The sequence below is a fragment of the Sander lucioperca genome, chromosome 4 (assembly GCF_008315115.2).
Source record: "Sander lucioperca isolate FBNREF2018 chromosome 4, SLUC_FBN_1.2, whole genome shotgun sequence".
Taxonomy (NCBI): Eukaryota; Metazoa; Chordata; class Actinopteri; order Perciformes; family Percidae; genus Sander; species Sander lucioperca.
The window spans coordinates 3,698,074-3,704,397 of NC_050176.1; the positions used below are offsets into that span (position 1 = coordinate 3,698,074).

The 6,324-nt window shown below is 41.4% G+C and overlaps 1 long non-coding RNA gene across 2 annotated transcripts; it reads left to right on the forward strand.

Moving 5' to 3' along the window:
* The first annotated feature begins 383 nt into the window (after positions 1–383).
* On the forward strand, positions 384–2,261 carry LOC118494846. Of its 2 annotated transcripts, XR_004897055.1 has the most exons (4): positions 384–448; positions 578–610; positions 1,408–1,757; positions 1,929–2,261. It is a non-coding gene; the product is annotated as an uncharacterized LOC118494846 (long non-coding RNA). The 2 variants fall into 2 exon arrangements; XR_004897056.1 differs by lacking the exons at positions 1,408–1,757; positions 1,929–2,261 and adding an exon at positions 731–744.
* The last annotated feature ends 4,063 nt before the right edge of the window (positions 2,262–6,324 follow it).

A 6,324-nucleotide genomic window follows, 5' to 3' on the forward strand; every position in this document is an offset into this window, starting at 1 on the left:
CTCCGACATGGTTGCCAGCATTATACAGCAACAATGGAGCTAGGTAGCTAGCTAGCTAACGTTAACGTAATATATTATGTGTCCCTAACAGCCGATGTGGGTTTAGGGTTTAACACTTTATCTTACGATACATCCGAGGGCTGTATGCTGTAAAGCCTGTAACGTGGATGAGAGATAAAGCCATGGATTATTAAGAGAAGCTCTATTCACGAAACTGCAGGCTAACCTAGCACGACATAATGATTACACCTCCTTGGTTGTCTAAATACATCCATCGTTTATTTAGATAATCATGGTAAGACCTTAAATACAGACTATGTATTATTATTTACACTTTAAATATTCTTTTTGCAATCAGTACAAATTGTATGGTCTTTTATTTCAGATGAATCCATTCCACAAGCAAGCAAGCATTTCAGGACGGAGCGTGTGTCTGGAAGCCCTGTCCGTAAGTTAACATTTATGCATGCGTTTAAGAAACCAGAGTCATATTTCCTACCATGGAACTACTCAAATTCAACCTGGTGCGTATCACGTGACTGTTCTGATGCGTTTGTCCCTTCCTGCCCTTTTTCAGGTCAGCAGATGTTACTGCCTCCACCACCTGCATGTAAGTGTTGTTTTTTTTTAGCAGTTGTCTAATGTAACAGCATAGGTTCATCCTTTGCAATGGCATGTGCAAGAAACCTACCATAAATGAACTGACCAATATTCATATTTACTTTTTTAGATGAGTCAACACCGTACAGGAAACCTGCCAGTCGCCCAGAGATGGATGGGTCGATTGTGACGCAAGCTCGGCCTGTCACTTCATCTTGGGACCCAGTTGAAGGTACAGTGGCTTTGAATTTTCCATTTCCAATTAAATACAATTTTATGACAAGGAACTTGAGAGTAACTTAACTTTTTTGTTGTTGTAAACAACAGACCTCATCACACAGAGGGAGACCATGGAGCCATGGAGACGGAAATGAGAGGTAAGAAGACTCACTTAAGTTGTTCACATATGCAAGTTTATAATGTATAACAACTAAAACTAACACCATTACTTTTTCCATAGCCATGAGGGCATCCATTGCCCGCCTGACACAGTGGATGGATGCATTTGAGGAGAAGATGGATGAGCTGCTCATGCTGTTAAGGAGCTCCCAGTCCCCTCCCTCTGCTCCAGTCGATGACGTGTTGGTGTCGCCCTGCTCGACCGTCACCGAGCTGGAGGAGTTTGACCAGATTCTCGGTCACCTGGAGAGGAGGATAAAATTGGTAATTAAGTGCCCTAAGATTAACACTATATAATTGCATAAATTCAAATATCATCATAACAGAACTGACTTATCTTACAAAATGAGATTGTACAAGCTCTCCACTTTGTTCCACATGTATAATTTGAATTTCTATGTTTTACAGCAACTTTTCCTGACAACGCTCGGAGGTCTGACCACAGGTACTGCAGTCTGACGCATGCTACGGCGAGTGGCAACCAATGACGTGCTGAAAGAGTATAGCCTGCGGGGAAGAAAGGCAAAGAAGGCCTTCCAGGAACTGACAATCTGCAGGGTTATAACAGGCAGGTGTTATTTTATTGTTCACATCAGTATTATGCTTAGCTTGGCTGATAAGAGGTTTTAATTTGACTTGTATCTTTGCTTCATTTTGACTTCTACTCTAGCGGCCTCCCAGAAGAACTTCCCCGCGCTGACTGCAGCAGATGTGGAGGACTTGATCGGGCAAGCGCTGAAGTTTGCCCTACACAGATGGTAAATTGAAATGCTTCTATATGATGTGAAAAAAACAGAGTTGTTAGTAAGGCAATTAGTCTTGCTTTTGTCAACGTGTTGATTCTTAGTATGACATATCCAACTTTTGTTTCTTTCTTTTTAGGCCAGCTGAGAAGGACTAAGCCAAACCATGGAGTTGTTTCTTTTTAGGCCAGCTGAGAAGGACTATAAGCCAAACCATGGAGCTCTATTTTTTTTTTTTTTTTTTTGTATTTTTTCCATCCATCTTGCAGCTTGTATTTTTTTATTAAAGCAATTGTATTTGTTAATATGCTAATATATAATAATTCATTACATTATCATTCCAATATGCATCTTTGCACACTATATTTGCACTCTACATCCCACTCCATTGCTTTTTTTATCTTATTTGTATAGTTTCTGATTGTTATATTATTTTTTTAGGCCTTTTATATTTTTTGTATTTTGTTAATTTTATATTAAAGTTTTAAATCCCATCAAGTTTGCCTGTTGCCTGTTCTTTCATTCCTGCCAATATATAATAATTCATTCCTGCTCATGCACAGACAGTTTAAACTAATAATAAAATTGGTAGCACAGTCGTTAGTTATTTAAAGGTTATGGGAATGTAAAAAATAACGTTAGGGGAACGTTCTCTAAAGGTTACAACGGTAGGGGAACATTAGGGGAACGTTCTCTAAAGGTTGCAACGTTAGGAACGTTCTGGGAACGTTCTGAGAACGTTCTGGGAAGGGTCGATGTAACCAAAAACTAACGTTCCCTAAACGTCAGGAAAACTTTCCATTGGAACCAAAAACTAACCTACAGGGAACGTTCCCGCAACCAAAAACGAACGTTCCCAGGACGTTCTGGGAACCAAAAATTGTTACCTGGGTAGTAGGATCCATGTTATGCTACCAAAGCCTCTTGGATCAATACGGACGGTCAGGTATCTTTGGTGTTGTTATTGACGCTAAAAGTCTCCTTTAGTGTCAGATCTAAACGCGCTGGGTCAGAACTATTGACGTCACTTTTGACGCAGTTAGGTTTAGGAAAAGATGGTGGGTGGGCTTATAAAAGGTAAGTTTACGGTGGCACGCGGGACAAGAACGTTTATGAAAAGAACGGGACATTTGGGTTTAGGAAAAGAAGAACGGGACGGTTGGGCTTAGGAAAAGAAGAACGGGACGGTTGGGTTTAGGAAAAGAAGAACGGGATGGTTGGGTTTAGGAAAAGAAGAACGGGACGGTTGGGTTAAGGAAAAGAAGAACGGGACAGTTGGGTTTAGGAAAAGAAGAATGAGATGGTTGGGTTAAGGAAAAGAAGAACGGGACAGTTGGGTTTAGGAAAAGAAGAACGAGACGGTTGGGTTTAGAAAAAGAAGAACGAGACGGTTGGGTTTAGAAAAAGAAGAACGAGAAGGTTGGCTTTAGAAAAAGAAGAACGAGACGGTTGGGTTTAGAAAAAGAAGAACGAGACGGTTGGGTTTAGGATGTGACACGCGGCACACAAACCCCGGTTTCCTGGGGGAAAGTCCTGTGTTGTTTGACCCATCCACCCTCCTTAAGCAGAATTCCGGGCTTTCATACTTTCTACTGTTTTTTTTAAAGATTATTTTTTTGGGCTTTTCCGCCTTTAATGGACAGGACAGCTAGGTGAGAAAGGGGGGAGAGAGGGTAAAGACATGCAGGAAATCGTCACAGGTTGGACTCGAATCCTGGACCTCTGCGTCGAGGCATAAACCTCTATGTTTATCTGCGCCTGCTCTACCCACTGAGCCAACCCAGCCACTACTCTCTACTGTTGTCTCTCTACATACTACTCTCTACTGTTGTCTCTCTACATACTACTCTCTACTGTTGTCTCTCTACATACTACTCTCTACTGTTTTCTCTCTACATACTACTCTCTACCGTTGTCTCTCTACATACTACTCTCTACCGTTGTCTCTCTACATACTACTCTCTACTGTTTTCTCTCTACATACTACTCTCTACCGTTGTCTCTCTACATACTACTCTCTACCGTTGTCTCTCTACATACTACTCTCTACTGTTTTCTCTCTACATACTACTCTCTACCGTTGTCTCTCTACATACTACTCTCTACTGTTGTCTCTCTACATACTACTCTCTACTGTTTTCTCTCTACATACTACTCTCTACCGTTGTCTCTCTACATACTACTCTCTACCGTTGTCTCTCTACATACTACTCTCTACCGTTGTCTCTCTACATACTACTCTCTACCGTTGTCTCTCTACATACTACTCTCTACTGTTTTCTCTCTACATACTACTCTCTACCGTTGTCTCTCTACATACTACTCTCTACTGTTGTCTCTCTACATACTACTCTCTACTGTTGTCTCTCTACATACCACTATATATCATTGTCTCTCTTAATACTATGTCATCTTCAAGTGCTGTGTAGCTGCTGCTCTGCCCGGTGCGTTCTACACACACGCTGAAGGGGGATTTTTGCGTTGTATTGCAGTGCCGTACCTGAATATGAAAGTAATAAATACACAAATAAATACTCTAACATACACTCTGATATGCACACAGTAATCCCAGTCCATAAAAATATGAACAAGCGTTTTTACAAGCATGGAAACAGCATTGCACATTTGCACATAAAGTTCATGATGCCTCAGAGAATTATTTAAGTAGTGTAAAACTCCTTTTGTACTTTAAATCTGTCATATACCAAAGAGATCCAAGCTGCCGTGTTGAAAACCAATCTGTAAATCAGCCTGTTGTTTCCTCCAGTTGTGTTTCAGGTTTATAAAGCGCTCATCATGAGGCTCTGCGAGCCGCGAACCACAGCTATGATCTATAAATCTGGGAATTTGGGAGCCAAGAAGTCTGTCTGCCTGTCCATCTGGACGTATCTCCAATATCTGTGGTGCTGCAAGATGGTTTTCCAGACAGTGTATCTCTCTCTTCTCTGTGTGTTTGTGCAGCGTGGCGCAGGTCCAGCTGGCGGCCAGGCGGTTCGCCCGCATAGTGCAGAAGCCGGGCTTCCCCGTCCGCTTCCTGAACTTTAAGATCCAGAACATGGTGGCCAGCTGCGACACCTTCAAAGTCAGTTTGGAGCAACTGGCCCTCCATGAGCACTGCAGGACAGGACACAGTTGGCCGTGGTTAACAGTTACATTAACTACATTTACACCACTACGTTTTGGTTTTTAAGCGTTTGAGTTTTGAGCCAAAAGTGTTTCCAATTTCTCCAGTTTAGGGGCTCGGAAACGCCAGAGCAGGGGGAATGACAGGGGGAAACGCCAGAGCATGGGGAATGAGAGCATCTCCCGAGGGGGAAACGTAACAGAAGATATTCCTTTTTAAACCAAAATGTAGCATTGTAAATGTAGCCTGAAACCTGTTCTGATATTCTTTAAAACTCTTCTTACACGTAAGATGGATCATTGGTTTTCAAGAACAGGAAAGACTTTTTCTTTAGAAGGTTCTAGGGGTCTTTTTTTTACTTTCTTTTTATTCTTGTTTCAGGTTAAAACAAGAACAGGAAAGAAAGTAAAGATGGCACTAAAAAAAAATCTAACAAAACCCTCCGTGGCCGACAGAAGTTGCCGGGGCACAAATTATGCAATTTGAAATACAACTGTGAATCTTGGACAAGTTCTCTTAAAATATACATACATACAACTGTAGTGTCTGTCATACAAGTGTCTGTCATGCAGGACAGAAGATAAAAACAACTGATTATCACATGCTAGACTTTCTGCGTCGTGGTCGTAAAGCGTCCCAGACGTTAGTTCACTGATCTTTGATAATGTCACACTATGAGAGGTAAAGACTTTGAATTTTGAATGAATGATGAGTTGAATGAATGAATGCATGAATGCCTTTATTGTCATTGCATTTACGTACAATGAGATTGTAGAGCCACTCTAGTAAGGTGCATCATTATAAAACATACAGTATATATGTAACTCATCTCGCGGCACACGCACGCACGCACGCACGCACGCACACAGTTAAATTTGAATTAAAGCGACTCAGAGAGTATTTGGAAAAAAAAGCGACAAAATTCTCTACTTCTTTGCTAAAATAGAGCAATATTATTTAAATATGAGATGCAGTCACCACCACTAGATGTCAGGATGGCTGCAGGTCGGTTTGTGGAAAATCAAACTATCACACAGATTTAGGCTGCAAGAAGCAATCATAGCTGCAGTTAATTATTGGTGGATTCATTTCAAAGAATCAGAGCAACAAATTTACATTTAGAAGGCAATGATGCAGTGATCTGAGTTCACACCGTGTGTGTGTGTGTGTGTGTGTGTGTGTGTGTGTGTGTGTGTGTGTGTGTGTGTCTAATAACATCCTGTGTTTCCTCTGATCCTAAAAATAACCCTTTTTCTCTCTACCGACTCTCTGAGTTACTTTTTTTTTTTAACTTTCTGAATCCTCTCTCTGGTTCGTTGTGCTAATCGTCTCCGGAGGTGGTCCAGTGGAGAAGGACGCCATCTGCCACCGCAAACACCACGGGTTTGATCCCCACCGGAGATAAGACCCCAACAACACAAACATTAAAAATGTCAAGGGTTGCTTTGCATTTTCGTC